Source organism: Apostichopus japonicus, chromosome 1 (assembly GCF_037975245.1).
Source record: "Apostichopus japonicus isolate 1M-3 chromosome 1, ASM3797524v1, whole genome shotgun sequence".
Lineage (NCBI taxonomy): Eukaryota > Metazoa > Echinodermata > Holothuroidea > Aspidochirotida > Stichopodidae > Apostichopus > Apostichopus japonicus.
Window position 1 is genome coordinate 18,520,406 of NC_092561.1, and position 6,779 is coordinate 18,527,184.

A 6,779-nucleotide genomic window follows, 5' to 3' on the forward strand; every position below is an offset into this window, starting at 1 on the left:
AACTTCTTCCCTGAATGCTGCAGCAATTCTGTATGGAATTAAAGTCAAGCACAGTATGTCTTTGTAACGACAGCTGACGTTTCTTATCGTTTCTGTGCAAAGTTACAGGTCAGATGTGGCTTTATAAAGTCTTCTGGGAAAATTAGTACCCCACACAGAAATCACTCAAGCGTATACCGCCTATCCTATGCTCAAAGCGTTTGCTATCATCATTTCACATGAATTCCCCCTCTTCTTTCTCGAACAAAAAAATCGATGAAAATGACATTGTAGCCATTAGTCGGCCTAATTTTGCTCAAGCCACGTGAACGTTTCTGTTCCAAATTTTCTTTTAAAAAGACCATTTAGGAAAGAATCTTTTGTCCGCTCTAAAAATCCGACCAAATCTGCTGTCAGCCCGCAAGAAGCCTTTACCTTTACCAACTGTCATGAGGCCTCAAATTAACCTTTTATATTACTGACCATGTTTCATGCTCTACATTGCATTCCATGTTCAGTCACCTTCAATAATGCTTTTTTTTGTTTTTTAAGTTTCACAGAATGACATTGTCCGTGACACTCTAAACTCTGTGGATGCGACACTTGGCGAATGTGACACTGAGACACTGACGAATGTGACACTGAGACCCTTGGCGAATGTGACATCGAGACCATTGACGAATGTGACACCGAGGCACTTTGGCGAATGTGACGCTGAGACACTTTGGCGAATGTGACACTGAGACACTGACGAATGTGACACTGAGACCCTTGGCGAATGTGACATCGAGACCATTTGACGAATGTGACACCGAGGCACTTTGGCGAATGTGACGCTGAGACACTTTGGCGAATGTGACACAGAGACCCTTGGCGAATGTGACATCGAGACCATTGACGAATGTGACACCGAGGCACTTTGGCGAATGTGACATTGAGACACTTTGGCGAATTTTACACTGAGACACTTTGTAGAATGTGACATTGAGACACTGACGAATGTGACACTGAGACACTTGGCGAATGTGACACTGAGACACTTGGGCGAATGTGACACTGAGACACTTGGGCGAATTTGACACTGAGACACTTTGGCGAATGTTACACTGAGACTCTTTGGCGAATGTGACATTGAGAAACTTGGGCGAATGTGACACCGAGGCACTTTGGCGAATGTGACGCTGAGACACTTTCGCGAATGTGACATTGAGACACTTTTGCGAATGTGACATTGAGATCCTTGGCGAATGTGACACTGAGACACTTTGGCGAATGTGACACTGAGACACTTTGGCGAATTTTACACTGAGACACTTTGGCGAATGTGACATTGAGACCCTTGGCGAATGTGACATTGAGACCCTTGGCGAATGTGACATTGAGACAATTTGGCGAATGTGATATTGAGACACTTGACGAATATTAATCAAATTTAATACTGTTTACGTTATGCGCATCCGTTACCATTCATATATCATCATATAGATATGAAAGAAAAAAACCTCCAACCCAACGTACTGTTGTGTTATTACATAACATTAGTGACAACAGAGAATGTTAATATTTTCTATAGAATTTTAATATAGAATTTCAATATCCAAACAACAGTGGGTATTAAGTAAGCGATGCTTCCCAAAACACACATGTTTATTGAATGATATCAACGGTAGTGTTTTTCTTCAAAATTCCTAGTTCAATGTGTAGGCTGATCTGATTCCATGGACTTGTTGAATAAGCCTACCGTTGCCCACAGTGATATGAACACTGTTCTGCCCTGTCGGTTGAATATTAACATCTGTTTTTGTTTCTGAAATATTCATAATTTTGCTGCAAAAATGGGTTATGATAAAATTCTGATGCTAGCCTAAAATAATCATTTTGATGAATATTGCTGGGTTTAACGAGTTTATATTTTAAATAATCATGATATTAGGAATGATGACTTTCTGATGCGACCGTAATTAAACATGTTGTTGCAAACTCTTGGAGTTGACGAGATTAATTAAGTGATCAATTTGATTGTTCAGCTCCAATTTTCTTGTAATGATGATCCTCTCACCGTATTGTTCTCATTTTGATTGAAAATATTGAAGTGATAAGAAATGAATTAAAGTGATCCAGTTATCATTTTGCTTAATTGTTAAATCTGTTTGATATTCAAGGAATTTGCCATGTCATTATATCTGAACAACTAATCATTTTGTTGAAATTTGCTACTTTTATTTACAGAAAGATCTTATCATTTTGACGGCAACTCTACTTTGTCATAACACTGTGGATGTATTTTAAGCCTATATGGTCTACACTAGATAATCGATCATTAGCCTACTGGTTGCTACGAAATCAAAAATCCCCCCCCAAAATCCGTAATTTTGAATTTAATTTAGAACCGCGAGAAAGCCATTGTATTTGGTTCATTATTATTTTATACTTGGCGCATTGCCCAGCAGTCTAAATGATTTTTGTAAGTTCAAAAGTTCCACACCTTTGACTCAATATTTGCATTTTTATTGATTTAACTCGAGGAGGTGACTAATTCAATGGCTGACATATATAACAACTCTTAGTAACTCTGTTGGTGGTGATTCCGTTGTGGCTCAGAATTTCGACTTTTTTTCTTTAACTATTTTAACTCCCTTAGCCTTGTATGACCTGGATTTGTTCATTTATAATTCAATCAAATCCCACTCATAATTCAATGGTTTTCTTTTTCTTTTCTGTTTTATCTTTTTATTAAATCTCTACTGTAATGTAGCTTATACGTTTGCAATAATAAAAGGCAAAAGTCGGTGCTACGGAGAAAGGAAATTGGCTATTTCTAGGTCACTTGCGCAAGTAGATGAAAGTTTGAATGATGATGTGGGCGACGTTATCCATTGAAAAATGACATGCCTTAAAGCATGCAGTTAGAATGTCAATCTTTCATGATGCGACATTAACGTGCGCAAGGAGAGGGTGTCAGAGGCAAAATGTTCCGTGGACGGTCGGGGAAGACTTTAAATTTCAGTCGTTGAAGAATTACACGCACTCAGCAACAGATCCACAGGGTTTGAGGGGTGTACATAGCCTTTCTTTTTACCCTTCCACCGAAACAAAGAGAATTGTTTTTTGAGTACAACCTTGCGTTAAAACAAAATAATAGACGTTGAATTTCTAGTCTAAGTATGACTCTGAAGTCTAAGTATGACTCTGAAGTCTCAGTATGACTCTGAATTCTTAAATATGACTCTGAACTCTAAATATGACTCTGAAGTCTAAGTATGACTCTGAGGTCTAAGATGACTCTGAACTCTAAGTATGATTCTGAACTCTAAGTATGACTGTGAAGTCTAAGTATGATTCTGAAGTCTAAGTATGACTCTGAATTCCATCATTTGACGTCTGAACTTGTTATTTACTTTGTTTCACTTTGAGAGGACACAAAGTTCGCTCAACATGGAATTCAACTTCAACGCCACCAGAGCAAAACTACTTTCTCCTGCATAAAATCATGCAACCTCCCATTGCCTTTTCATAACGGTTCATGTGCCTTCCTCAGTCAGTCAGGGAAATTAGACCGCTCCCCCCCCCCCCCCGCCTTAATCAACTTATGGGTTTGCATCTGTCCCTCCTATAAAGGTTCATCTCTAAATAGGTCAGGGTTGGGGGCGGGGGGGGGGGTGTTACACTTTTACCTCCCCATATTTGATATCCTTTGCATATCACATAATATAACTGTATTCAATATAAACCCTAATTGCAATTATGTTTCCACGTAACGTGACGTGGGATAAAAAATCTTTGGACACTATCTTACAATAACATTCAAGTTAGTTCATTGTTTTGCAGTTCATATGTATTCATATTTATTAAGAATTGATCTATAAAACCTGTCAGAAAGACTGCAAGATTTTACCAGGAAAAAGAAGTACGAATACATTACCAAACCGAGTGTGGCTGTTTAAGATACGGTAATATGTACAGAATCGGCGCAGTGTGAACTCCGGTGTAGATGTTATTGTCGCGAGTTATCATTTGATATTTTGCGGGGACATATATTAAGACGGCTGTTGGAGAGATAAATTAATAACAATTCTCAAATGCTCTGATACAATATAACTCACGCAATACCCGGGTTAATATCGCCATTCGTTGAAAATCATTCACAGGTCTCGTGTAGTTTAAAGTTAACAATTCCAATCGATTTGTTCACAACAGAACTCGACGAGGTCTCAGAAAATTGCCGCCGGCGTGTAGAAGGGGAAGAGGTCAGATTCATTAACTGAAAAGCCAAGCCTAAGTCACTATTGGTAACTCATGTAAAAGTAAAGCTTTTACTTTAGATTCAGTCCTCGTCTGATTCGGTGACCGGGGGCAAGGGCAATAATGCAATCTTAAGAGGCAAACGTTTGATTAAAGAAAAGCTGGATCATCAAGCACCAACCAAAAACAAAACAATGATTGCGATATCACTTCTGATTATTCTCCTTATTTTACAGCAGACTACCTTAAAGACATTGAATTAACTTTGATAACCTTGCAGTCCGATGGAAACAGATTAAAGCTCCAATTCGTCTTCAATTACCTTTGCACCTGATAGCACAATATTTTTCGGTTCTTAAGGGAAAAGACTGCAGCTATCTGACAACAATGCGTTATATACTTCAATCCAATAATTAGGCATGAGGGTTGCAAATGAAACAACTTTAATATTGCATTATATTTTCTCGGCTACAAATTTTCTGTGAAGGATTTTTTTATAAGGGCTAGACGAAAGTTGCTAATCAGACGCGGCTAGAAGAGTAAAACTACGTTTAATATTTTCACCTTGATGGAGAGGTATCCAAGTATGTGTGAATATTATTTGGTTTCGTCAACGTGACACAAATTTAAAACGAACGCAACACCATGTTTATTTATAAGATATCACCATTCAAACGTAAATAACGGTAATGTTACGGCAACGTATGTGAAAAATTGAGTTAAGTTAATACATACGAAGTGTCATTATGTTCCTTGGATATGCTTTCTTTTTCTTCTATTTTTTTTCTTTTTTTTTAATTTATGAATTCAAATATAATTTCAAATATAAATTATGGAACTTTTAGATCCAGTTTTAACATCTGTTTGTTATGATACTCTACCGTTTGATTCTTAAGCGAACATTACTATTGAAAATAGAAGCAATCCTAACTATTATTTTTTATTGTTATCATAAAGATCATTGTGACAAATAACTCGTCCAAACAGCTTATATATGTTGTTCTGGTTTGAAAATATACTAGTCTAATAGGCCATTCTGGGGCTACCATAAAAATAGAAAAGTTTAAGAAAATTGTAAACGTGACGTCTTTGTACTCCGTGAAGGTAGCACCTTTTTTACTTGTTCTCTATTTCTGTGTGTGTGTTTTTTTTCTACGTTTCATCGAGAATTTGAACAGCATAGCTATCGATCTGAAAAAAATATCAGCATTTAAGTTAGTTCATGCGAAGAACTTTACTTTTTACACTGAACCTTCGCAAAACCGAATGACAGAAAATAAAGTGGTAACAAATTAACACGTGTGGCTGTCAGTTGTCTCATATTGACTTAAAATATCAGTTTTGTCTGTATAAAGAAACATTAAACTTGCGATATCACCCACAGGGCATGAGATCTTTCTTATAGCGGCTTGGGGAAGGTTGTTCGTGACACGTATATATCTATCACTTATAATAATTATTATAATGTAATATATAATAATAATTATAATTATATAATATATAATCCTTAAAATTATATAATATATAATAATCATATAATATATAATAATTATATAATATATAATAATTACATCATATTATATCATATATAATAAATATATAATACCATAAAAATAAATAATAAGTATTTTATAGGTTTATAATATCATAATATCATAATTATATATTATATTAATTATATAATATATAACAATTATGGTTTGGGTTGCTTCCCATTGAACTCTGTAGTGAACGCGACAGACATAAAAAAATAAAAAATATAAATAAAAATCGGCATATAGATATCAGAATCTGCAAACTTACATTTGTTTATATAAAGATTACATGTTATATCCCATTAAACTACCTCAGCTTTGAGTTTCGTCTCTTACAGTCAAGTGCGAAGGTCTTACTGAAACCCTCTCCGCGGTTTTGAACAAAAATGTATGTAAATGTTACCTATTGACTTTGATTGAAGAGTGTCATCCCTCCGGTCCATAGCGTTTTATTTTAAGGAAATATATAATGAGGTTAAAATCATATCTGCTACCATCTCCAAGGATAGCCCTAAATAGAAAATACTTGAATTAGATTGAAAGACAACATTGCGTATATTTACATGTTGCTTTCATATACGCAATGTTGACGTCTGCATTGAAATGCAAGCTACGAGCAATTCGGATTAACCAAAAGCTCTGCATACTATTGATTGTCTGTTTTGCTCTTGTTAAGTGACAAAAAAAGCTGGATATTTTAGCCTATGATGTGTACGCCTAGTAATAACTGTACTGTTCGATATACATGCTGAAATGAACGTACCATCACTCTGTTTTTATCTTGTATTAGCAGAATGCAATCGAACAATTTTTTGGGGAATTATAAACATGGTTTGGATGATTTCATTTCAGAGGGATACATCCAACCCCAAACTATCCATTTCAAACATGAACTTTATGTAGGTGGGGTGGGGTTGAGATTGGGGTTGAGTTAGGGGTTGAGTTAGGGGTGTTGAAGCCACAAAGTAATCATTCGTTTAATCGACAATCATCACAGTTTCCATTCAATGCTTCCCAAAAATA